This window comes from Lonchura striata, chromosome 5 (assembly GCF_046129695.1).
Source record: "Lonchura striata isolate bLonStr1 chromosome 5, bLonStr1.mat, whole genome shotgun sequence".
In the NCBI taxonomy this organism is placed as follows: domain Eukaryota; kingdom Metazoa; phylum Chordata; class Aves; order Passeriformes; family Estrildidae; genus Lonchura; species Lonchura striata.
The window spans coordinates 62401595-62425877 of NC_134607.1; the positions used below are offsets into that span (position 1 = coordinate 62401595).

Here is a 24283-nt window from a genome sequence, read left to right on the forward strand (position 1 = left end):
ATGAGATAAGCTGTTCTCTACCTGTGACTTTAGCACCAAGAGTTGTAATATACATACTATACATATACATGGTAATATAAACAGTCGATCATTTACATTAACATTTCTACCCTGCAATTAAAGAGTAATTCAGTTGAAGTTTCAGACTTCCCTTTTGTTTCTACCTCACCAAAAGAATTTAATCCAACTGAATAACTGCTTCTCATTCCTGTAACCAAAGGGTTTGGGGATTTTCATGACTCATTAGGTTTGGGGGTTTTTGCTTGTTTGTTTTTGTTCCTTAAAAAGCAAATATAAACTACACACATACACAAAGATTGTAAAATATTTCTTAAATTACAAACTTGCCTGCTTGGATGAGTTTTTCCTCCCATAACTCAACATATCTTCAAAATATTATTCTTGTTTTGCTGTGAGATTTCAAAGCTATAGGGACTGAAGAAGCAAGGAAAGTAATGCCACATGAGCTGATAGTTCTGCATGCAGACACAAACACTGAAGATAAACATTAGTAAATACACATTTATGACATAGTGTTTCTATCAAATTTTCTATTTGTTTATTTAGAGGGTGGATTTATATCTAAGTATCATGGAGAGTTTTTAAACATATAATATCTATATAACAATCCTGGTTTATTTAATCTTCCCTGTGGCTATCATTAAGGAAAGACAGAGTTCAGAGGCACTGCAAATACCCCAGTGCAGGGAACAGCTCACTTCTCTCTGATATGAGCAAGCAGGAGACAGTGTGAGGTTTTAAAGACATGTACCTATTACAGGTGCCTGCTTCATGAGAGATAAGAGATTTGGGGTTTCTTTCATCCTTCTGGGAGGCAGGATTTAGTGTACACTAACAGTGCTAAAATTATAACTACACCTTAAGAGTGCTGCTTTCTTGTTCAGAAGGAGCTGCTAGATCCCAAACATTTCTGCTTTGCTGCTTATAACAAGCCACTCTTGCCTCTAGTAGTTGCAGAGTGATTGGGGAACTGCAGATGTGATGTTTGGAAAAACAAACAGGACATATGATGTTTAATTTTGTCACAGCCTCCATGCTCAAATAAATCTTTGGTCTTCCAACTGCTTTTCCTTATGTTGCATAATCCTACCTTAGTATTCTCATCTGCTCAGCATTTTAAGTTGGTTTCCATAAAGCCTGCATATTAAGAATTCATAGGCAATTCTTCTTATGATAAATTATTGCTTTTAAAGCAGAGGGGGAAGGCAACATTTTCCAAAGTTGCTGGCTGCTAGAAAGCATTTAAAATAAAGCATTCCTATTGCAAAACTTCTTTTTAAATTAAAACCAATTCTTTCAAACTACTACTCTTGCCAGAATTGCGAGTTTGATGACTGAGGCCTAAAACAATAAAAAAGAAGGATAATCAGAGCTTAAGAAGTCCAGTGACAACATATAGTGAAGGCAGAGGGTGATTGATGAAAGGAAAAAGCTAACAAGCAAGCCTAAGTGTCTTTTTTATCTTCCTATTTTACTACTAGTGAAGACATCCACATTAATCAGATCCCCAAGCCATAAAGCTGAGAGAGCCAGACATGGGAAGTGTAAGCAGGAGCTGTGTGAGCATCCCAACGTGATGCAGCAGTTTGTGGCTGCAGACTCCAGGGCAGCCTAGGAGAGGCTGGGCATGGAGAGGGACTGAGGGCAGGTGGCTGAGCCCCAGGAATCAATACCTGAGTTCAGTGCATCCCTGAGGAAAGCTAGAGCTTTCCACCAACTACCCTTACTAGTCCCTCCCCTGAAAGAAGAGAACATTGGTACTGCTGACCTTTGGGAATATACAACAATCCTCTAAAGTTAAATTTTATTCACGCTGCTAAAACATTGGAACTGCTACTGCAATCCCGCTAGCAGCAGATGAGGTAAAATTGCTCCTGAAGCAAGCACAGACTTTTCTGCCCTGAAAAGAAAACAAACAATTCCTGCTTGCTTGTTTAGGCTTCTCTAAATGTCCTTAGTATTAGGCCAGGTTGTTTCTCCTACTGATCCCTTCTCTGTCTGCACAAGAATTTCTCATCTCCAACCAGACAGGTCTGAGACAGGTCCAGCTGGTTACTGCTCTTCTAGAAAACATGGAGCACCAATTTTGTTGCACTTTAGAACAACAAGTGATCTACATGTAAGAAAAAGTGACTGGCCCTGAATTTTGTTCCCCCATCTCTGCACTCATTTCGTGTGCTTGCAGAAGGGGCAGGCAAGATGCACACATCTTACATTACATTTATAGGTGTCACACACACACTGTCGTACCTAAACTTAACTCCTTTGTGGGCAGAGAGCCTCATTCTGTGCTATTACACATTTTAAACTATTTCTTAATCATGAATGTTATTATTTATTAGTTGTGAAATCTCTTTCCAGCCTTACACAGGCAGAGAGTGGCCAGTCAAACACCCCCTGGAACTTTATTCACTAGTTATTGCTAGCTGGATTTATATGTGCTTTTACATAAAGTGATGAAGTGTAGAAGAAAGACACACTTTTTTATTTCTCCTAGCTATTCTTTCCTATCTCCCACATATTAATATGAAATAATTATTTTACAGAAGACTGTGTAGTTTGCTCTGTGCTAGACACCCTTGTTACTTTGCTAACTTTTTGCCATATGGTTTTCTAAACTTAAAACCTACAAAGATTAATTTTAATTTTATAACTTGGAATATATATTAAATATTCGGTATAAATACTAAAAAACAACAACAAAAATAAGCTGTTCTGCATGTTTTGGAACAATGTAAAAATTGTAATAATGCAAAATAAGAAGTATAGTGTTTTATTCAAGGCTATAAAATCAACAGGCATTTTATTGCTGAGATTTTGTTGCATTTGTGCAGACAATGAATGTTTGTGAATTTTAAGCAAGACTTGACAATGTGACCATTTTAACAGCAAAAGTAATTAGAGAAGAGAGGTAAAATACTGAGAACAAATGCTGTTGTAAAAACCCCACTCACTACTGAAGTTAGTGGGAAGCCAAGACACTATTAAATGGCACTGTGGAGGTGTTTTGAAAGCATAGAGTTAATTTGTTAGCAAATAATTATCACTGCAAACTGTATTTTAAAACACAAAGCATAAAGTGTTATGTCAGGTGGAGCTGAAGATTTCTTCAAGAAATGTTTTGCAAGGTCCAATAAAAAAAGTGAGTTCCAATGGAAACATTAGAATTTCCTGTTGGGTATTCTCAACAAAGGCTGACAATTTTCCCTTGCAGGAACTCTTGAAGGAACAGATATTTCAGCAGCAGGAAGGTAATTTCCTATGAAGAAATTTGTAGAAATGTAGAATTATACAAACAAATCACTGGAAAAGCCTACAGGTATAGAGAGATATATGGACTTTTCCCATCTGTAGTCTACAAGGATAGCTGAAATACTATCCCTAACATTCAAAAGAAAAATAAATTTATCAAGAAATACTAGTAATAAAGATTAATGTCTTGATGGAAATTCAAAGCATTTCTGATTGTAGCTACCTCTAAGCAATGGATTTTCCAAGATTCAATGCTTGATCAAACAGAAATATATTTAATATCATTAAATTAAAATTATTGTGTGTTTAAGAGAATCTATACTCAGCTTGTTTTAGGTACAACCACCTAATTTCAGCCATGAAAAAGGTCGTTTCTATTGTTGACAGGTGGTCAGAAGTGAGTACCTGGCTGCAGGCATGGGGGTGAAGGGCAGGGCCCAGGTGATGCCCCCTCAATCTCACTGGTGAAAGGGAAACACATGAGAAGGAGAAGATGGTCCTGCAAATCAATACCCAGTTGGGCAACTGGTGTCATCAAAAGGCTTTTTGGCTTTTAAAAACACAGGATCTTTAGTGAGGATTGAGGACTGTGGGGAGAGATGGGGTCCACCTGACAAAGCCAGACAAGAGGGTGTTTGCTCACATGATGGTGCACCTGGTGAGGTGTGCTTTAAGCCAGAAATCATAAAGGTTGGAAATATCAATCTCTGGGAAACAGCACTGAATGGGGTGGAAAGCAAAGGGGAAGGAAGGCAGGGCCAAGAGATGCTTCAGAATAAATTAGAAAGGTAAAGAGACATCAAATTTAAGAATATACAAAGACCTGCAACCTGTGGAATGAAGCAGGAGAAAGCAGAGATCTGCATGGAGTCACTGAAATATTGGAATAACTCAGGGTGGAACAGCTTGCAGAGCTAGAGGGAGCAACCAGATGGAGCAAGTCCTTCAGAAAAGGTGGGCAGGGAAGGCAAGGAGAAGGAGTTGCCCACTGTGTGAATGTACAGCTTGGATTTATGGAGTTCTTCTATGGGATGAATGCCCAGCTGGTGGAGAGCCTGTGGGTCAGGAACAGAGAGGCTGGGAAGACAGACACTGTGATGGGTTGTTGTTACAGGCCCCGTGGTTATGATGAAGAAATGCACAGAGATTTCTTTAAAATTAAGGGTATTTCTGGTCACACACCCTGGTTCTCATGGGGAACTCGACCCAAGATCTGCTGGATGGGCAGCTGTGGAACATAACCAGTCAGTGGTTTCTGGGCATTCTCAGGGGTAACTTCTCAATACAGGCAGTGGATGGGGCTGACCAGCTCTCCCAGGTATCTGCTCTTGGTCAAAGTGTTCAGGGAAGACATCAAACAGCAGCAGAGCTCTCACTGGGAGATGGATTCAATGTCCACTCTGGGAGGGTTCAAAGACTGGACTGGACAAAACCCTGAGCAACCAGGTCTGACCCTACAGCTAACCCTGCTTGGAGTAAGTAGGAGGTTACACTAGAGACTTCCTGAGGTCTCTTCCCACCTGAATTGTCCTATGGTCCTATAATTTGCTGAAAAACAACTTGCACAGATGGATCATTAAAGCCAGTTCACAAATATCCCAGTTCACTCAGCCAAGCCAAATACTGTCTGTTTACCAAAGAGGTGAAGCTGAAAAATAAGGGTCATAGTTTCAGGTTTCTACACCATGACAACCTGGGTCAAAAGCACAGTAAAACAGTGAGTTATATCAGTCAATTGGCACATGATGACATATGCACAAGGAAGAAACCATTGTTTAACAGTTTACAGATGTCATGAAATAAATCATTTGAATAAATATAAACACCCTTATTGGGCATGACTAAAAATCTGTATTAGTCTTACCAAGGTTAAAACATGAATGAAATAAGCGGTTTTGTATGAGATCTGCTAGTAATAAAGTTGGGTGTGAGTTTGACTTTATTTTTAAATGCAATTCTTTAATTTTTGGGAGAGAGGAGATATAGTAGAAGTTGAACAATAAATACATTTAAGATTCATATTTGGCAGCATGAGTTAAAATGATTTTCTGAGGATTTTTTTTATATTTTTCTTTGAAATGTATTGAGGAACTTGAAAAAATTTAGTTCTGCTTTGGCCAATTTACATCCAGTTCTGAACTTTGTCTTCTTGCCCTCTGAATTTTGTCTTAATCCTTTGAATAAAGCTTTTCCACTTTATGGGAATTCATAAGTAGTAATTTGCTTTCACTTGAAAACCCTTGTCAGTCTGTTTGTAAAGGAATATTCACAAGGATGTCACATAACAAGAGGCAGTTAGAAATGAGGAGTGAGGGCTTGTGTGTGGTGGTCAGTCTCCTGATGGCTCTGACACACTGAGTCCCCCTTTTGAGGGTGCCCTCAGCCCCTCCAGCTGATGTAACAGTGCACAAGCTGAGACTGTCACAGGGCTACAATCTATACACAATTCTGATTTCTCATTAGCTCATACAGTGGTGCCAATGACTGAGAAAAATCTAGAAACAGGCCATTTTCTTGGGAAGAAGTGCACATAATTTCCTTAGCATTTGAGGTCTTGGATGGTTTTCCTTTCTATAAGGTGCTTTGTTTTAGCCAACACCATGCTGTTCTCATGAAGGTGTAATTTCACCAGCAACAATGAGCTAGCCTTCTCCAGCAAGACAAGAGCCTTTATAGTAAAAAAAAAAAAAAAAAAATCACTGGAATTCTGGCATATATTCAAAGACTTATATGAAAAAAAAAATGCTTGGCAAAACACTCAGGAAGTGAGTTTCATGCAACCTCTCAAGAATAAAACATCAAAATCAAACCATGTTAACTAATATAATGCACCATAATATAACATCATTTTATTTCTCATTTTTGTCCTCTGGTTTATGAACAAACACAGCTGTTTCTGTGATGCTAAACAAAAGACAGCTTTGTTATAAGTAAATACATCCCAGATGGGAGTGTCTCCTTGCAGTAAATCACACACTTAGTGCATGGTTTTGAAGAGACTTCTTTCAGAGATCCTGCTTGTTCAGAAGGGTTTCTCTCTAGGCTGCAGAGCAGCAATCTGCCCCCCTCAAAATGCCAGTGCACCTACAGCCTTGTTCCTGCAGCTCAAGTGTTAAAACACTCTGTTTGGTAGGGAATGCTGCTCAGCTACATTACAGAGTGAAGTCCTCTATCTACACTGAAAATCACAGCAGATAGAAACGTTGGAAAATTCCATTTAACTAGAAACCTTGAACAGAGCTAAATGAATAATTCTTTTCATTGTTAACAAAGTAATGCAAATCATGTAAATAAACTTTCCAAGCTAGGTAATACTTAAAATAAAGAAGTTGGTTAATTCATCCCTACAAACTTTCAGTTTCTGCTGAACATGTAGCTACTTTTCATAGTAAAATTACTATGTGCCTTCTTGGAAGAGTTGCCTGCCTGAACAATATACAGCTCACAGCACGATAAGAAGATGCAAGTTGGAGGAGCAAAAGCATATATAAGAAATAGAGAAATCACCACTAGGTGGCAAAATGGTGTTTTCAATGTAATAACATCGGGCTCCAGGTTCATTGATGCAATTTTTAGAAACTTGTGCCCAAACAGGGAGGGTTAGATATAAATAGTGCATCGTAATGTCGCAGTGTTTCAGGTTTCTGGAAAATGAGCATAGGTTTGTAGCCTGACTTCACACTGCTGCTGGTAGGATTTCTCTTAGTCAGTCTTTGGCAGAAATCAGCAGTCAGTACCTGCCCATAAGCAAGCCAAGCCCGATTTCCAGTTTCATTTCCATCTGGCATACCAAATTTGATGAGACAGATTATCACTCACAGCATAGCATTGCAGACTGAAGGATTTTCTTACATTTCATCTTGTCTGGCACACAACAGGATAGGAGCCACTCTGACCTCGTTAGAATCATGCGAGCATGAAACAGCTGAGATGCAGAGAAGAGTCAGTTCCCATGTAAAGGTAAAGCCTAGGTAACATTTTAAAGATACTGTGAAATAAAATATAATAACTTTTGGTACTACCAGAAAGATAAAACAGATTTCACCTGCCAGCTGGGATGGGATATGGTGCTGTGAGCTGCTGACTGACCTCCGTGGGCTCTGAGCATCCATCAGTCACAAAAACAGGCCTGTAATGTGCAAGAAGTGCAAACACTGCACTGCAGGAAAGGGACAAAACCACTGCAGTTAATATCTAACCAGAAACGTAAATGAAAATAGGCATTGTGGGACATCCTTGAATACACATCCTTGTGTAAGGCCACAGGACTCACCACTGCCTCTTACTCTTTTCTCTTGGTTTTTAGTTGCCATGGTGATGAAATAACTTTTTCTCCGTAGCCTGTTGTCCAGCCAACACTAAATCTGTTCCCACCTCATCCTTTACAGTGTGCCCATCCACTTCACACTTGTCTGTTCTCTTCTCAGTCTGTATTGGTCTTGAACCACTCCTTTATTCCTTATCTTTTCTGCAAACTAAATTTGCCCTTATAAACCTGTCTTGGCTGCAGAGCACCTGGCTCCCCAAAGAAATACAGGATGCAACAGACCCCAAGCTGCAGAGCAACTGCAAAGGGAAAAGTCTACTACAACTGTTGCAAATCAAACAGAGGCTAAGCACAGCTTGCTTTGCCTCTGAGCCTTTTCTCATTCCCCAAGAAGTTAATATTTAAAATAAACAGCATGATTTGAATGTGCTCTAGTACGGGACATTCCTTGGCTGTCAGTGAGCCAGCAATGTGCAGCAGCTGGGACCAACCCAGCCCAGTCTCAGAGGCAGCTTTGGTCTCAGACAGTGAAAACTCAACATCTTGTCTAAATTATTTCCATCCCACTGTGCCCTGTCAAATCAACACAGTGTGCTCAAGTGAGGAAATAAAATGAAGAGTGTGGTCCCAAAGGGCATCTCACAATAACACCCTCAGCTCTGCACTGCAGCCTTCACAGGGACTGCTGGTGAGCTTTGTGTACACTCACCCGGGGTCACATCCAACATGTAGCCCATGAAGTCATGAAATTTGGTTATTAATGGATGAACAGATGTAAATACCAAAAAAACTGGAATATGAAGTCAACATGAACTGACAGGAAAATGGAAAAAAAATCAAACCTCTAAATTATTCCCTACACTGACTGATTTAAATTTGCTATTGGAAGATCGTAAATTTTCAAATTCTCACAAATGCATCATAGTTATGCATTGGCTGACTTTTGTGCCTTTGGTTCATACTATAAGTCTCTCAAAATTAACTTTTTAAATTAATATTGGATTTTATAATAAGAAGCTTCAGAGGAAAATTAACTTTCTATTTACAATAGAAAAGAGATGCTGTTTGGGAGGGGGAAAATGTTGGGCTGAGGCTATAGGTTCTCTTACTGTCTAGCAAGTATGATACACTGTACCTGTCTTAATTTGTGATAAAGCCTCATTCAGAGACCATTTTCATAGAATCAGAATGGTTTCAGTTAAAATGGACCTTAAAGACCATCTAATTCCAAACCTTCTGCCATAGGCAGGGACACCTTTCACTAGACCAGGTTGCTCAGAGTTCCATCCAGCCTTGTCTTGAACACTTCCAAGGATGGGGCAGCTGCAGCTTTTCTGGGCAAAACATTCTGAACAAATATTAATGGATCTGAAAGTAACACTCAACAGGTTTTTTTCTGTTGTTTTTTTTTTTTTCTCGTTTTCTATAATTCCTATATTTTATAACTCCAAAGCTTAAATATACATTTGTACAGAAGAGAAACACAGAACCATGTTTGGTCTTTTGATAACAGGTCAGAAGACAGGACCCAGATGAGTAACATTCAGCTTCTGGCTTGATAAATGCACATTACTTCTGCAGAAATACAATCATTATTATAGGGTTCACAGTTCAACAAACAACCAAAAGCCTTTCCAAGAAGATGAAGAGAGGTTCCATGATTGTGTCAGGTGGGTAAATAATTTTCATCAGATTTGCCATACTTGCCAGTATGTTTCTGAGGAAACAACCCAAACATTGATAAACTCAACAAGCCCCAGGCAGGTCTGTTCCCTCCCAGGAACAAAGGGACTGGTGCTATTTGCAGAGTACTCACATTACAGAAAATCATGGGAATGAGAGTGCAATAAAGACTGCACTGGCAGATGCAGAGCTGAATCAGTCAATATTATTGTACATAATCCAGCTAAAAAGTCCCATTTGTAATCTACTACAAAACCTTCTTAATAAGGACATGCTAATGGCAAGTCTGTTCTCTCTTGAGTGGGCATACTGAATAAAAACCTGTTTTCTAAAAATGTCTGGAACATAAAAATTTGAATGAAATAAAGTACTGACCTTCCTAAAAATAACACTCACCACCTTACAATTTGGCCTAATATTTTTTTGAAAAAGACAGTGGCTGTGGTGTATTCTGGGCATTTCAGTGTCTCATGTAATGCATCATGATTATCACTAGGTGATTTTAGAAGTTGTCTGAGTTTCAGTCTTCTATCAGAGTAGGTTTACAGGACCCAGATCAGATATAGCTGCCGGTGGTCATCAGAGCCTCAGAGGTGAAAAGGTTCCAACCCTTGCTGCCAAAACTGGAGCTATCAGGATGGGAGCAACCATAGGCAGGTTTTGTGAAAAAACAGAGCTGGTCAAACAGTAGGAAAGAATCCTGAAATCACAAATGCAGTATGTGGTGGAACTGAAGCCAGAAATATCTAGCTCACTGCAGCTTAAAAGCTTCCCTTTTAGGCTGTGCTGCATTTTGTATGTGCCACATGCACCCTGCTTCAGGACAGTAATGGACAACTTGGTTGCCCCTCAAATAGCACATCAGTTATTACAGACTTCCCATGCATCTGAAAGTGGCTCATAGTCTGAATTATCACAACAAATCATTTTAATAGATATACTTGTGTTAATAACTAAATGCAGATAACTAATGTAACATTGCATGTTACTTAAAATATTGCTCCTTAGTGTTTTATTAAACAGTTGAATGCTTTCAAATATTGGAATGTCAGACTGTCTCATATTGTACCATTTCACTGTTATTTTTAATTAAGCACTCTGACAGGAGTGAGTATTTACTTATTTAAAATAAGTCAAATTTATACTTAGACATATCACAGGCTCAGCATTTCTTACAAACCTGATGGGAAATGCAAGCTCTTGCAGCTGTTGGTTTGTCCAAGGTCACGAGCAGAACTTGTTGTTGGCCCTGTCAGTTTACTGTAAACTCAACACACCTTTCAGGCCACACCTGGTTTCTGTGAGGATGACTGATCTGCAGCCTTTTTCAATGCAATGTTTGGATTCCTTGTCCCTGTGACTGACAGGGAACATTACCAAGAGAATTAATGTTAACTCCGATACTTGGGATGAAAACTGTCAGAAGAATTTGGTCTGTTCACATGCTTCTGTACTATTTAGAATTGCTTTGAGCAAATGTTGTTTTAATAGAGCTTGACAAACATTTTTTGTTTGACCAAATTATTTCACATTTAACAGAATCATAGAATCACAGAAATAACTAGGTTGGAAAAAGTCTTTGAGATCATCAAGTCCAACCTATAACCTAACAGCACCATATCAACCAAACCACGATACTGAGTGCCACATCCAGTCTTTTTTTAAATGCCTCCAGAGATAACAACTCTACCACCTCCCTGGGCAGCAGAGGAAGTCAGTGACCTGTAAGTATAATGCATGAGAAAGAAAAGTCCAGCAGTCCTTCATATTCCACTCTAATGTCAGTAGCATTTCAAGCTAGGTGCCTCTCACACATTCGGTACAAACATAAATATGATAGAAACTTGAAAATATCCACAGCCTGATACAATAAGGCTTCTTGAATGTATTTTTTCTTTTGGAGTTGATACACACTGAACTCCTAGATGTGTGTTCACATGCCAAACCCCAGAGTCTGGCTCCTTGTCACCCTGCAGCTGCAGTCTGCACATTGCCACCGTGCTGGTGCAGACCCAGAGAGTTCACCCAGCCTCACGTGGGGAATCTGGGGAGGGGGTCATGCCTCCTGCTCCCAGCCCTGGCAGCTAATGCTGTTCTTAGAGTGGCTGAGTCAGCCACTCCAGCTGTATGAACAGTTTTCATGCTATTTCAGAGGAGCAGTGAGGTTCAACCAGCACTCCCCTCATTTCTCTGAGATCTCCTTATCCTCCTGGTAGGACCACAAGCTTCAACAATGCACCCACAATGAAATAAACACTGTGTTCCTAATTTAAAAGATGTATCTATATGAGCACCTAGTTCACAGAAAAAAAATGAAATTTAGGCTCTAAAGCTAGAACATTTCTTTGGGCGTGCTGTCAAGATCATCTATTTGAGGTAGTGTCAGCCCCTATTCAAAGCTACACAATATGCTCTTTGTTTACTGTGTGCTATAAATAAGAATGCACAAAAGAAGAAAAGATGCAATTGTGTTTCATCTTGGACAGTTAAATGGAGCAATTATTTCTGTTTTCAGATTTCTCTTTACACCTTTTAAATAATGTAATTATTTTTTTCAAAGCTTTCCATCAAAATACATAGTTTCAAAATCACAGTTGGCATAAATCAGTTTTGCTGTGCTTAGTGGAATTCTGTTTATTTGTGAAATTGCTAATTTGCTCACAGAGCTGTTGTGCCTAGACATATCCATAGCTCAAATCCATTAAAATGTTGTCAAACATTAGCAGTGCAAATAAAAAATACAAAATACATTTACACATTAACTAATTAAAATATTTATGATCAACCATAATTAAAATTATTCATAACTAATAATTTACAATAAAATTAATTAATTTTGAGGATTTTTTTCAGTGGAAACATAAATGTTTTAACGTACTACATGATGTCTCCACTTTTAGGGTATGTAGTAGGGCATTTTGTAACAAAGCTTCATTGCAGTAGAAACTCATTTGCAATACTTTACTACAATGATATATGGATCTATTGTTTTAGTACTTCTATTGTTTTTCTCATTACCTTCTATGCTGCCCTATATTTCAGCTTACTTCACTGAAATACTTCTTCAACCAATTTCCCTGCCATTCAGGTTAGGTGGAATTCCTGTGTTCAAGCTTTAACATCTGAAAAGTGTCACAATCTAGGTTAGTCATACAGGTTTCCTTTGTAATCACTGTATAGGGTCTAATAAATCTGAGGAGTGACTCATCTAATCCCCAAATGATTGAACACAATAGGAGAAAAAATGTCTTTCAGAAGTGTCTCTTGCACATTGCTTATATCCAGGTAACACTGACTAGACAAATAGTTTGCATTAGATACTTCATTTCTAGACTGTTAAAATGAGAAGAAAAAAAAGTCTTGACCCATTAGTAAGGAGAGGGGAGTTTGGAGATACCTTTAACCACTATGGCAGCACAGATGTCAGCATGCACTCTGAACCCACCTGAGCCAAAAAGAAAGGATGCTCTCCCTGTGTTCCTACAGGTACCAAGCACAGGGCAAGAAACAGGCCATGTGCTGCTGCAATGTCTGTAGTGACAGCCAAGTGTAGAGGTGAGAGGAATAGACAGGTCAGAGAAGAATAGGGCTGCACATCAGTCCACTGAACTGAGCACATTTAGCTCTCATTGTCCTGGAAGAATTTGAGGATTCTTTTTCTTTCTCTGTATAGAAAATTCTACAATGCATGTTCTCATCCACTACATACCAACACATTGTAAAAGACATTTTGAGTAATATAGCTCCTCCTGATACCTTTTGCACTAAAATGAAGATGTGTTAGCAGTATGAGTCCAGGCTCTCTCCTATTTCCTCCAACCTCACACACCCACTTCCTCACTTCCACCAATTATGACAGCAAATAAAGAGAAGGGCTCACGACTTTCCCTGGTTAGTAGCACTAATTGGATCCAGTCACCTCATCCTGTTACTGCCCTCGGCAGTCAGAAAGTTTTCTTTGCAGCAGGCTATTGCATGTGCAATAGGAGGAGCAAAAGTCAATGTGTACCAGCTTCTCAACTTTTACAGGCCAGCCATGTTTGATTAGAAGGATACTGGGTGATGACAGGGAGACTAGTGAGCTGAACACAATCTTCTAACCAAAGTTCTGTCAGATGTGTTTGCAAATTATTTAGATTTGTGTTATTTTTCATAGGAGTAATAAGAAAATCAAATGAACTCTGAGAACTCAGTCTTTATGCTAATAAAAACCACAAAGCTAATTTCTTACAAATGACACCAAAAATTAACAAAGTTGTCATCCTGATTAGTTACAGCTTGAGTGAATAACTGTGACAGAAGAGATGTGGAGAATTAGAGGCTCTAGAAAAAAATTCAACAACTCTTCAACCTTTCCATTCTCCTCTTCCTGCCTACCAAAATGACCCTTCTCCTTTCCTGAGATGTGGCCAGTGAAAGAACCAGAACCAGGCTGTGAATCTGAGGAAAGGCAACATAAAACTGCACAAGATCATTATTAAAAATCATCTGATTGAAAGAGGGAGAAGTCACTTAAGGAAAAATATTTATGATCTAGCTGTACAATGAATGATGTGAACCAGACCAGGTACCCAGAATGGCAACTGGAAGGTCATGACTGCAGTCAGAGTTTTCCTTTCTCACTATTAAAATATTTTTGTTGATCAACAGTAAATAATACAGTGTGGGCAGGAGTTCTGTACAGGGCAGAAATGCAGAAACAAAAAACAGATTAAGCTTTTGTTATATTTAATTCTAATTGACAGAAGAACAATGACAGGCATTTCTCAAGTATTTCATATTTAATTGAGAAGCAGAACTAATGAGGTTTTCTGGAATCAATAGTGGCAGTCAACAGCACCATCCCCTTTTAGGTATGTTTTTCACACTAACCATGGTAACAGTGTTAAGTGTTTCCATTAATGTGACTCTATATCACCTGCCATACTATGCATTATTTAATGGCCTTTCTCAGACATATAATTGCTTTTTAAGATTAGCATGTGATTTGTAAGATTGTATGCCTTGGAGTCAGCTGTCATGTCAGCCCAGCTTTATGCCGGTTTTAAGAGCACAGGAAGAAATGAACGGGCTAAATGGAGAGAGCAAGTGCTCACACAATGCCCAGACTGAAAACTCAAAGGGATTTCAAAGTAATCTGATGTTCAAATAATGTAATAATATAAATGACCCATTCAAAGGCATAGAAACAGCTGTAGAGTTTAGCAAAAGGTCTTATGATTCTCTGCTAGCTTCTCATTTCGAAGACTAGATCAATCCCTGATGTTTTCCCCATATTGATTCAATGGCTTTATCAGCTTTTAGTGACAGCATTTGATTTCTACATCCTTTTCAAAATTTCAATACAAAATCAGAAGCTTTTTGTCAGACTTGGTTGTCATCCCTCGTTCCTTCTTTTCAGCTGTGACTGTTTATTTATTGAATTTATTCCACCTACCCTCCAGCTATTAGCTATATATTGTCTCCATAGCAATCCCTCTCTTCTCAGCAAAAGAAGAGGCCTGATAATTGTGATTTGAGATGCAAGGTGTTATTTTAATGCTTTCAGCAGTGCAAACAGCAGGGAATACGGCACTTCTGACACTTTTGGACATCATCACTTTGTGCATTATGTTTTTCATATTCATGTTTCATCAACCATTTGCAAATTCTCATTTATCTTGACTGACTTTAACATTGGCTTTGTTCACATTTTATAATCAATATAAATTTAATGAGACTGTGTTCTCATCAGGCTGCTTTCCTCGTGTAATTTTACATTTACACTATATGTCTTAAGAGGCTTTTAGAGATTTTCCTTCCCGTGGTATGGGGGGAAATCACTTGGTTAAATTCTCTAGAAAACAAGTGAATAAGGACTCTTTCTCCCACAAGCCTTTGCTATATATTTTCTAATTTTTTGTATTAGAATATTTATTTTGTATATGTATTTTGAATATCAAGAAAGTTCACTTTCTCTCCATGGCTGACAACAGTTAGTATACATCTATTTCCTTGAATCCTTCACAAGTCATCCTATACTTGTGAGAAAAAAACATCAAAGGATTGGATATTCTGTTTCTGTTTCATCCAAGGTTTGTCTTCCATGTCGAAACAGTCTTTGTGTATTAATAGAAATGGCAACTTATATTTAGATTTTACTACAAAGAACTGAGTAATGTAGACATTTACTATTGATTGCAATGTTGTTTGATAGCAGCTGGAACAGAAAAATGACATGTCTGTCACCAGGCATTTTATATTTCGTATTACTACTTATAGATGGAATTAAGTGTGGATGGCTCTTTGGAACACAGTGGGCTTTAGGCTCTGCCTTGGTTAGTTTCCTGTCTGTCATGAGCCTTGACTAAACTTTGTGTAACAGCACTACACTAGGGGTGGACACTTTTACATATAATAATGGAGTGGAGCAGCAAAGTCAAAAAGGGCTGGCAGAAAACTGATAAAAAAGTTAGCTACATTTTATATGAAAAAAAATCCAACTGAGCCTCCAAAGAGATTAGTGAAGTATAACATTTTCAGCTGTGAAGAACCACAGGGACAATTTAAATGGAGGTTAATGACCCAAAGTGAGTTCAGGCAGCATTGTAATATCTGCTTTTGAGAAATACAATAAAGGGTACCATGTTATTAAACACTATACTTATACAGATTAATTCACCCAAGCAAAATGAAAAGGATTAAATATTTATAAGTCTGTACTTTTGCTTTGACTTGAAGTAGATGACGGCCACTATTATATACTCTGTGCAGCAAGAGCATTATCAGAAGTTCTCTGCATTCTCTTACTTGTAAGTTCATTGGGATCAAGATTAAAGGCTAAATAAGATTTTCATATAATTTCTGTTGTAAAGCACTACAATCCCCTTAATCTTGTTCCCATGCCCTTTGTAAATATCTCTTTTAGGCTTTTTTGTATCCCCCTTTAGCTACTGAAAGACTGCAAAAGGGTCTCCCCAGAGACCTCTCTTCTCCAGTCTGAATGACCCCTGCTCTCTCAGCCTGCCTCCATAGGAAAGGTGGTAAAGGCCTCTGAACACCTTTGTGTCCTGATCCAGGCTTGCTCCAGCAGGTCCATGCCCTCTATATATGGAGACCCCAGACCAGGACTCAGAATTCCAGAGGGGCAGAATCCCCTCCCTCTCCCTGCTGCCCACGCTGCTTTGGATGCAGCCCAGGACACAAGTGGCCTTCTGGGCTCCAAAAGCACATTGCTGGGTCATGTCAGGCATGTCAGGACCTCATCAACACCTTCTCCTCAGGACTGCTCTCAATCCATTTCTCACCCAGCCTGAATTTGTGCTTGTTATTGCCCTGATGCCACAGTGAAATGCAGAGATGATGCACTACTTCAAAACAGAAACAGCCTCAAGACATTAATTTGTATCAAGTACAGGACAATCATATTGGTAAGAAGCACTGATTGACAACTCAAGCTACAAAAACATTTTGTATTAAACAAAACTTCTTCAATGTTCAGTGTTGTTTTGAATCAGATTTAATTTTCACTTTCCTTACATTCAGTCTTTTGTATATTTGTTCCAGATTGACAGAACACATCTTGCCAAAAAGCAGTAGCAATCTGAACTAGCTATCCTTGAAGCAGAAGACTGCATGACAAGAAGTAAAGGTCTTTTTTTATGATTTAACATAAAAAACCCCATCTTGATAAAACTCACCACTCTAATTCAATTTATACGTATTAAAATCAGAAACCTAAAGTCAGATATGGAAACCTTGTTTTCACTGCAACTTATAATTCACTTCTTCACTACTATAAAGTAGTTTTGTGACTATAAGAAGGTTTAAGGAGGTGGAAAACAGACCGGAATGAATAATAAAATATTGTCTTTAGTCACACAAAATCAAGATTCCAGTACTTGGAGCACCAGTTTGTATAAACAGACAATTTAATAGTCTCAGCTACAAAAAGCTTGCCATGTTGATGTGTTCTTACCTGATTGTCCATATTTTGGAATACTTACTGGGCTACATTAAGAGCCAGCTATTCTCAAGGAAGGAATGCAACAAAAGTATAATTAATTTGAGATAATATTACAATTGCTGCGTGTTAGTAACTAACAGTCTCATCCTGGAAGAGAAAGAGAGAATGCAAAGGAAGACCATAAATTATCCTTCAGCATCAACAGATTTCTCTTCAGGTTACAGGGAAAAAATAATAGCAGAAATATCAAAAAGTTTGTGCTATAATTCCCCTGCAGAAAATGTATATATATATATCTATAAGACTTTTTACTGCAGTTTATTTTATTTATATATTCATATTTATATATTTACATATCTGTATCTGTGTATAAAGCCTTTGGCTTACACAGTACAAATTGTGTACACTGAAACACCACAATTCTATGTAGTTTATGACCTTATTACCACTGGGAGAAAACTCACACTGCTGTCATGTGGTGCTTACTGATGCAAGTGCAGTTCTTCAGATATTTTGTTCATATTTTTCTGTGAAATTACTGTTTTGGCATAAGAAAGAGAAAATAAGCATTAATACAAAGTCCTAAGCATCCTTTTTGCAGTGGAAGAAAAGTAGGGGTGGCAGGATGATTTAGCAGTGAGCTATATTATTTGAATTTGTGAATTCTGGAATTCAGTTCTGTAACTAAGTCAGTCTATGGCTATTTTAGAGTCAGAGTAAAATATCTCTAAATCAAGATATACATATTTCATATAGATCAATAGCAGATATGATCACTTATCTCTAGCTTCACAAACCATTTACAATATATTTCAGATGTTTTTACAAACAGGTGTGTCGAAGGTTGAAGACCTCCCAGATTTTTTATTTTGAGTCTTTACCAGTCTTTCTACTGGTATTTAGATTTCAAACAGCAAACAAATTAAATTCCAAAAGTTGGACTCAATGATCTTGGGGGGTCTTTTCAGTCTTAGTGACTCTATGATTCTAAAGACTCTATGATTCTAAATATTTCTAAATTTGGATATTAATAATTAGAAAATTGATCAGCACACTGAAAATGAAAGATTTTGTTTCCTTTTTTTCTTCATTTCAACTTTGTCAAATGTGATTCTCATTTTGCACAATGCTGAACATTTCTGAGTTGGCTGATCATGACCCATCTGCATTATGTAACTGTCAAAACCCTGTTTGGAGTTGGATAATGTTGAAAGCAAGTATTGTACACAGGGCCACTAGCCATTTTTATGTAATTTTCCACAGAATGTCCTAGTTCACATTTAAATGACTCTACGATACAAAATTTCTCCCAGCATTCAATCAGCCTTTTGTCTTGCTCTGAATAGATCCTATTAAAAAGCAGAAACGTATGAATAGAGACACCACACTGCCTGCTTCAACCCACTGGAAGCTGTGACATGCTTGTGAATAAACAATATATACACACGCATAAAGAGGAAGTTAAAATTAAAAAGTTTGGTGTGAAAATAGCATTTATGTTTGGATGGGCTAGGCTGCTGTGGCCAAGGCAGTGCTGAAGAACACCTATTCCTAAGGAAAAGGCCACAGTTCTATGATGCCTTTGTAGTGCCTCATCCCTGAAATCTGGCTTGTTTGCTGCCTTATGGCCTTAAATAGGGCACACCATGAGCATTCATTACTGTTTGTACTGTGGACACTTGCAGAGGGTGTCCAGGTCACACAGACACTTTCAAAAGCTGTGGCAGGCACATTCTTCTCCCTCTCAGGACTTCGTCCTATAGGAGCACAGAGAGAAGAAAGAGAAAACAATTTCTATTTCTCCTCCTTTTTTCTCCCATGTAGAATGTGTTTGGAGAATTGTTTACCTGGGGTGATTGCTTGGTTGGATTCTGGTGAGGATTGTTTGAGCCTGATGGCCAATCCAACCCACCTGGGGCTGGACTCGCGCGAGAGGGTCACAAGTTGTGAGTGAGTTAGATATGGTAGTTAGAAAAAGTAGGTAGGTAGTTTTAGTATCTCCTTTAAATAGTATATTAATGTATTTTAGTATAGTTATAATAAAGAAATCATTCAGCCTTCTGAACGGGAGTCAGGCATCATCATTTCTCCCCACCGGGTTCACCTGCATTTACAATAAAAGGTGCTGAGGGGCTGGGACCCAGTTCTGCAGTGCAGCCAGGTATGGCAGCACTGCCTGGCCCCACGAGCCCTCCCTGGAGAACAAGAATGCCAAGTGTTTTCCTTTCACAGCCCCGTTATCTCAGAACTTGTCCTGCTCCTGCACTGCACAGTGTGGGGACTCCTGGGCAAAGCCAGCTCCCTGTGTCATCTGCGCCTGTAATCACCACAGTCAAGTCACACAGCCACATCACATGTTCACCCATGATGGCACAACTGGAAAGCACTATCTCTTCTCTCCCCATTGTCACATTGATTCAGTTACATTCATTATCCTGTTTAGATATCAGATGAGAGATTGAGGAGTTGGACTACTCTGCACAATAACATCATTATCAAAGTGGGTGTTTGGTGCCAGCACCAACTTCTTTTTCCTGCCACTCACCGAGATCTGAAACAAGTAAGTAAGAATGAAAACTCAGCAGCCAGATCCAGTAAATGGCTCAGTAAAGCTGGTGGATAGCCCTGTACTGCATTATTATATGCCCAGATTTCTTTTTTCCAGAGGCTTTTACATTATTTTTAATCAGTAACATAAATCAGTCTTTGAACTATATCTGCAAGGCCCAGAAGCCATTTGGCTAGCATTGAGCTAAAAGGGAGTTCAAAGGAACATCAAAGTTGTCAGAATGAAATAAAAGGTTCCTTTTATTCAAATTACAGAATTCTGTATCACAGCTCTCTGTGGCAAGTCACACAGCTTTATTTTAACTAGAGGATAATCATGCTACTTTGAGAATCTGCTTCACTTTTGCGAGATCATACTGAAGCAATTTCTAATCAGAGATTTGTCACTGTTTATTCCTAAATTGTTTTACTTATTTTTTTATAGGCATACTGACTTTAATGAAGTATAAAAAGTAGATGATCTAGTTAAATATTCCATCACTCACTGACCCTTAAATTGTGGTTTTGCCATTGAGAAAGCATCAGTGGTCTCCTCAATGCCCTGCCTGGCATCTGAAAGCCATTTCCCATCCATCCCTACCTGTTCCCTGGTACCACTTGGATGTGTGACACCTTCTGAGAGCCTGTCCAAGCTTCTGCCAGACACAGGGCAGCCAGCTCCTTCTGCTGCTGCTCACATTTCTCATCCTTTTTATTAGAGAATTCTCCCTGGGCATTTTAATGATGATTTATACTGTATACTTTCAATTGCCTTTTTTTTTTTTTATTTTTTTTTTTGTGCATCCACATTAGTTCTCCAAGTAGTATTTCAATATTGGTCTAATTAAAACCTCAAGGAGAGATAAAACTGCCTCTTCATACACTTACTCTTTGTTTAGCTATATAAACAACTTTTACCTCCCCTTCCCAGGTCTCTGCAGAACAAGAATGTTAGGATATTGCAAATAACTGCTTTAGCCTCATCATTGCTTAATGTTTGGTTGGCCTGTGTGTCATGTGCACATTTTATCAGATATGGTAGGATAACTAATTTGAAGTTACCATGGACTACGTTGAACAAAACAGAAATGAGTCCTGCTTTCTGCAGAACCCTTCTACAAATTCCACCCATCCATGAAAATCTGGACAAACTCTTTACATATATGTCACAAACAACAAAAATACATATATATATATATAAGGACACAAAATTTCATATACATTTTAAAAATCTAACAGCTCACTTCTCTGCAATCCCTCTAAGGTCTGAATCATAGAAAAAACATTTTGCTGCATTTGAAGTCTGAGTGTCATGGAATACTTAGACAAAACCTCAGACATTTTCATCACAAAAGTAAAATGATTTGGTTTTGGAAAACAAAATTCAGTAAGTATTGGCTGGAATTTATTTCACTCCTATCTTTTACTTCATAAAGAAGTTAATTGTGTATCTGTTTTCTGTTATTTTTGGTCAGACTGACCAGCCTGTTGTAGCAGGGGATATCTTAGCAGAACTATTGCAATGTTATTACCATAATTTTTAAAAAATCATTTTTCTATACATATAATCTCATTGCTGCTTTTATAATAGATAATACAATAACATCAGCTCTGGTTTTGTAGGAACAGATGCTTGTAGAGATCTTTTCTTTATACATTAATTGAAAATACTTCAGAATTGGAAAGAAATTAAATAGCCCAAACTCATGCCAACTTTGCCTAGCAAAACTAAGAGTTGAGCTGGGACTTACTCTTATTTTGCTCCAATATAGAAAGGATGCATAGGTCAGTGAGTGAGAAGGCTTATTTAATATGAAGGAAACCTATAAAATAAGTCAGTTTAGAACTTCTGAGAATGATTTGAGGATTGGGGGAGATTGCAAGTTGGGGGTTGGGGGTTGTTTGTGGTTTGATTTTTTTTGTTTAGCTGTTTTGAATATTTTGTAAAAATGCAATTTATGGATTCCAATTTTTTTTGCTCCCTTCCTACACTACTGATCTGCTTTCACTCTAAGAGTGTTCTGGGGGAAAACTGCCCATGGCTTACGGATCTGTTGGGAAACCAGAGCTCTGCCCCAGCTCTTTGCTCTAGGAAGTACTGCTGCAAGCTTTGGGAGCTGAAGCCTGAGAACTGCAGCTATTAATTGACAGAACCATCCATATCCATCATCAGAGGAACCACTGAGACCTGTACAGCTGTCTCAACCAGCCAGTTTCAGAGCACACAAGGGATGAGTGGGCTTGTGAGCCCCTGGCCCAAAGGGAGCTTGTCTGTAGCCCACCTGCGACAGCCTTGGGCAGTGCAGCTCTGCACTCACACTGCAGAACCCCTGCCATGGTGGCATTGAGCTTTCCTCCTTCTCTGCAAGGCTCTCTGATCTGCAGAAGACAAACCAGTGAGTGCCAGCACTGTACCTGCTTGTATCTCCATTTGTATCTCCATTTGCACCCGCTTGTATCTCCAGACCAGCTCTGGATTAGTCTCTCTGTACTCAAACACTCAGCTCCAGCTGGAGCTCACTGCTTCTCTGGTTCCCTCAGTTTGCCTCTGACTTCCCTGACCTCAGCTGCAAGACTCTGCTTGATTAACATGCCCGAGATCTGGTCATAATTCTTGTTTCCAGTTTGGTCCTATTAATTTAGGGGATAGTTGGATGTCTGACTCCCTTGATTCTAATTCCTTTTTAAGCTTTTTTAACCAGTGAAGCACCTTGTGAACAACTTTGCACTGCTGATCTGGACTGCCTATCCTTGGATGGAGTGTCTGTCAAGCTCTCATAGTCAGGGCAATGGTCATTCTGCACACAGCATTAGCATTCTGCAGTAACAAACAGTACTCAGCCTTTCCTGTTTAAATTCCTGATAGTTCTTTCTCATCTAAAAACATTTCCTGTTTTTGTTCCCTTAGACAGTTTTATCAATACACAGATTTCTTAATCTGGGTTCTCCAAATTCTTGCAGCAGAGGCTCACAACTCAGTTTTATAGTTCTGGTCAGCCAGGGAAATATCTGGATCTTCCAAATATCCCTCATGAGAGAAGCCTGAAAACAGCATCTATTTGCTTGGGAATGAATTCTAGATGTACTAGCCAGAATTCAACATGATGGAGTAAACTCTGTAGAGTAGTCTGCCAGATTATTCTATCAGGAGATCTTGTGACAGACAAGGAAGAATTATTTTTGCACACTGGAGAGAAGAATCTGTTTTGTTACAAATTATTTTATTTCTAGCTTCTTTTACCACTGTCTCCAACATTGTGTAATGCAAAGCTACAACCAAGTCTTACGGATATTGATGACAGGGATCATCTCTCCTTACAGTAGACCTCGGATTTGGTATTAATAATGTTAACAGTGCTTAGCTAGTGCATTTTATTTCTATTTTTAATAATAACATTTTTAAGACAAAAAATTTCTGAACATATTTTCACATTTTTTTACAAACAGATGTCTTGACTGTTTCATCTATGCATTTTTATAAAAAAACCCGCTGCTTGTGTTTCTTGATTTTATTTTGTTCATGCAATTGATTCTACAAATTTTACTCAAGAATATAAAACCCTCCTTCAGGATCCTCCTCTGGCATATGTAGGTTTTTTGGGGGGGTGGTGGGGTGAGATTTAAACAGATAAACAGAATACTCCAAGACAAAACTGCTTAGCTTTCAAAGTAAATATTATGTTCAAAATGTAATTTCTAATACCAGGAACCATTAGACATAATGTATTATTCAGCTGAACACCATAATAGTATCCAATGCATGATAAAAATTAAAAATTAATAACTTTGCAACCATTGATTTTCTGTATTCTGCATAGATATGAGAAAAGTGAACTATAGTCTACTTGAGAAAAAAAAAGTAACAGCCCATGATTTCTAGAAGCTTTAAGGACATTGGACATGTAAACAAACAATAGAATGAAAAACATTACCCAGGCAACTTCTACTGATTTATATAAAAGCAAAGCAAATGCTAAAACAAAGGGGCACTGGAATATAACCAAATATGTGCTGGGTTTATGTGTTCCTGTTTGCAAGACAAAGGAAGTAACATTTGAAACCACTATTTCCTGCAGTAAGGCTCATACCTGCTTTGCTCTGAGAAATTATTACTGAAATTATTACTGAAATTACTACTTTCAGATAAACAAGATATAACCAGTCTTGTCACTGCATTAGAGAATATCCTGCAGATTTATTCAGGTCTTTGTGATGACATGAAGTGTTCTGCATTTTTTTAGGCCATTTAAGGAGAATTAAATGAGACAATTACTCAGTCATCAAAACCACAACATTTTGAATGGAAATAAACTTAGATGTTACTATTTCAAGTCCTAAACTTGAATTGCATATTTCCTACCAAATAACTTGGGATCGGATTTTAGACAAAAAGTACAGTAACTTTTTCATTCACCCAGTAAAAACAGTGTTTTTGCATCACAGTGTCAGCATAATTTTCATAACTACAAAACCATTTTGAAAGATGCTGAGGAGTCTGGCTGTAGATCAGGAATGCACTTAAACACATGTGTAACTTGAAGCACTTTAGCAGCTCCAAGAGAGAAATT

The 24283-nt window shown here is 38.3% G+C and overlaps 1 long non-coding RNA gene across 1 annotated transcript in view; it reads right to left on the reverse strand.

Moving 5' to 3' along the window:
- Positions 1 to 7419, reverse strand: part of LOC110469775 (uncharacterized) — a 33323-nt gene extending 25904 nt beyond the window's left edge. Inside the window, exons 1-2 of the long non-coding RNA XR_002465314.2 lie at positions 7363 to 7419; positions 7093 to 7240 (exon numbers count right to left, since the gene is read on the reverse strand). This is a non-coding gene — a long non-coding RNA (uncharacterized LOC110469775). The remainder of the gene's footprint in view (positions 1 to 7092; positions 7241 to 7362) is intronic.
- Positions 7420 to 24283: the final 16864 nt, after the last annotated feature.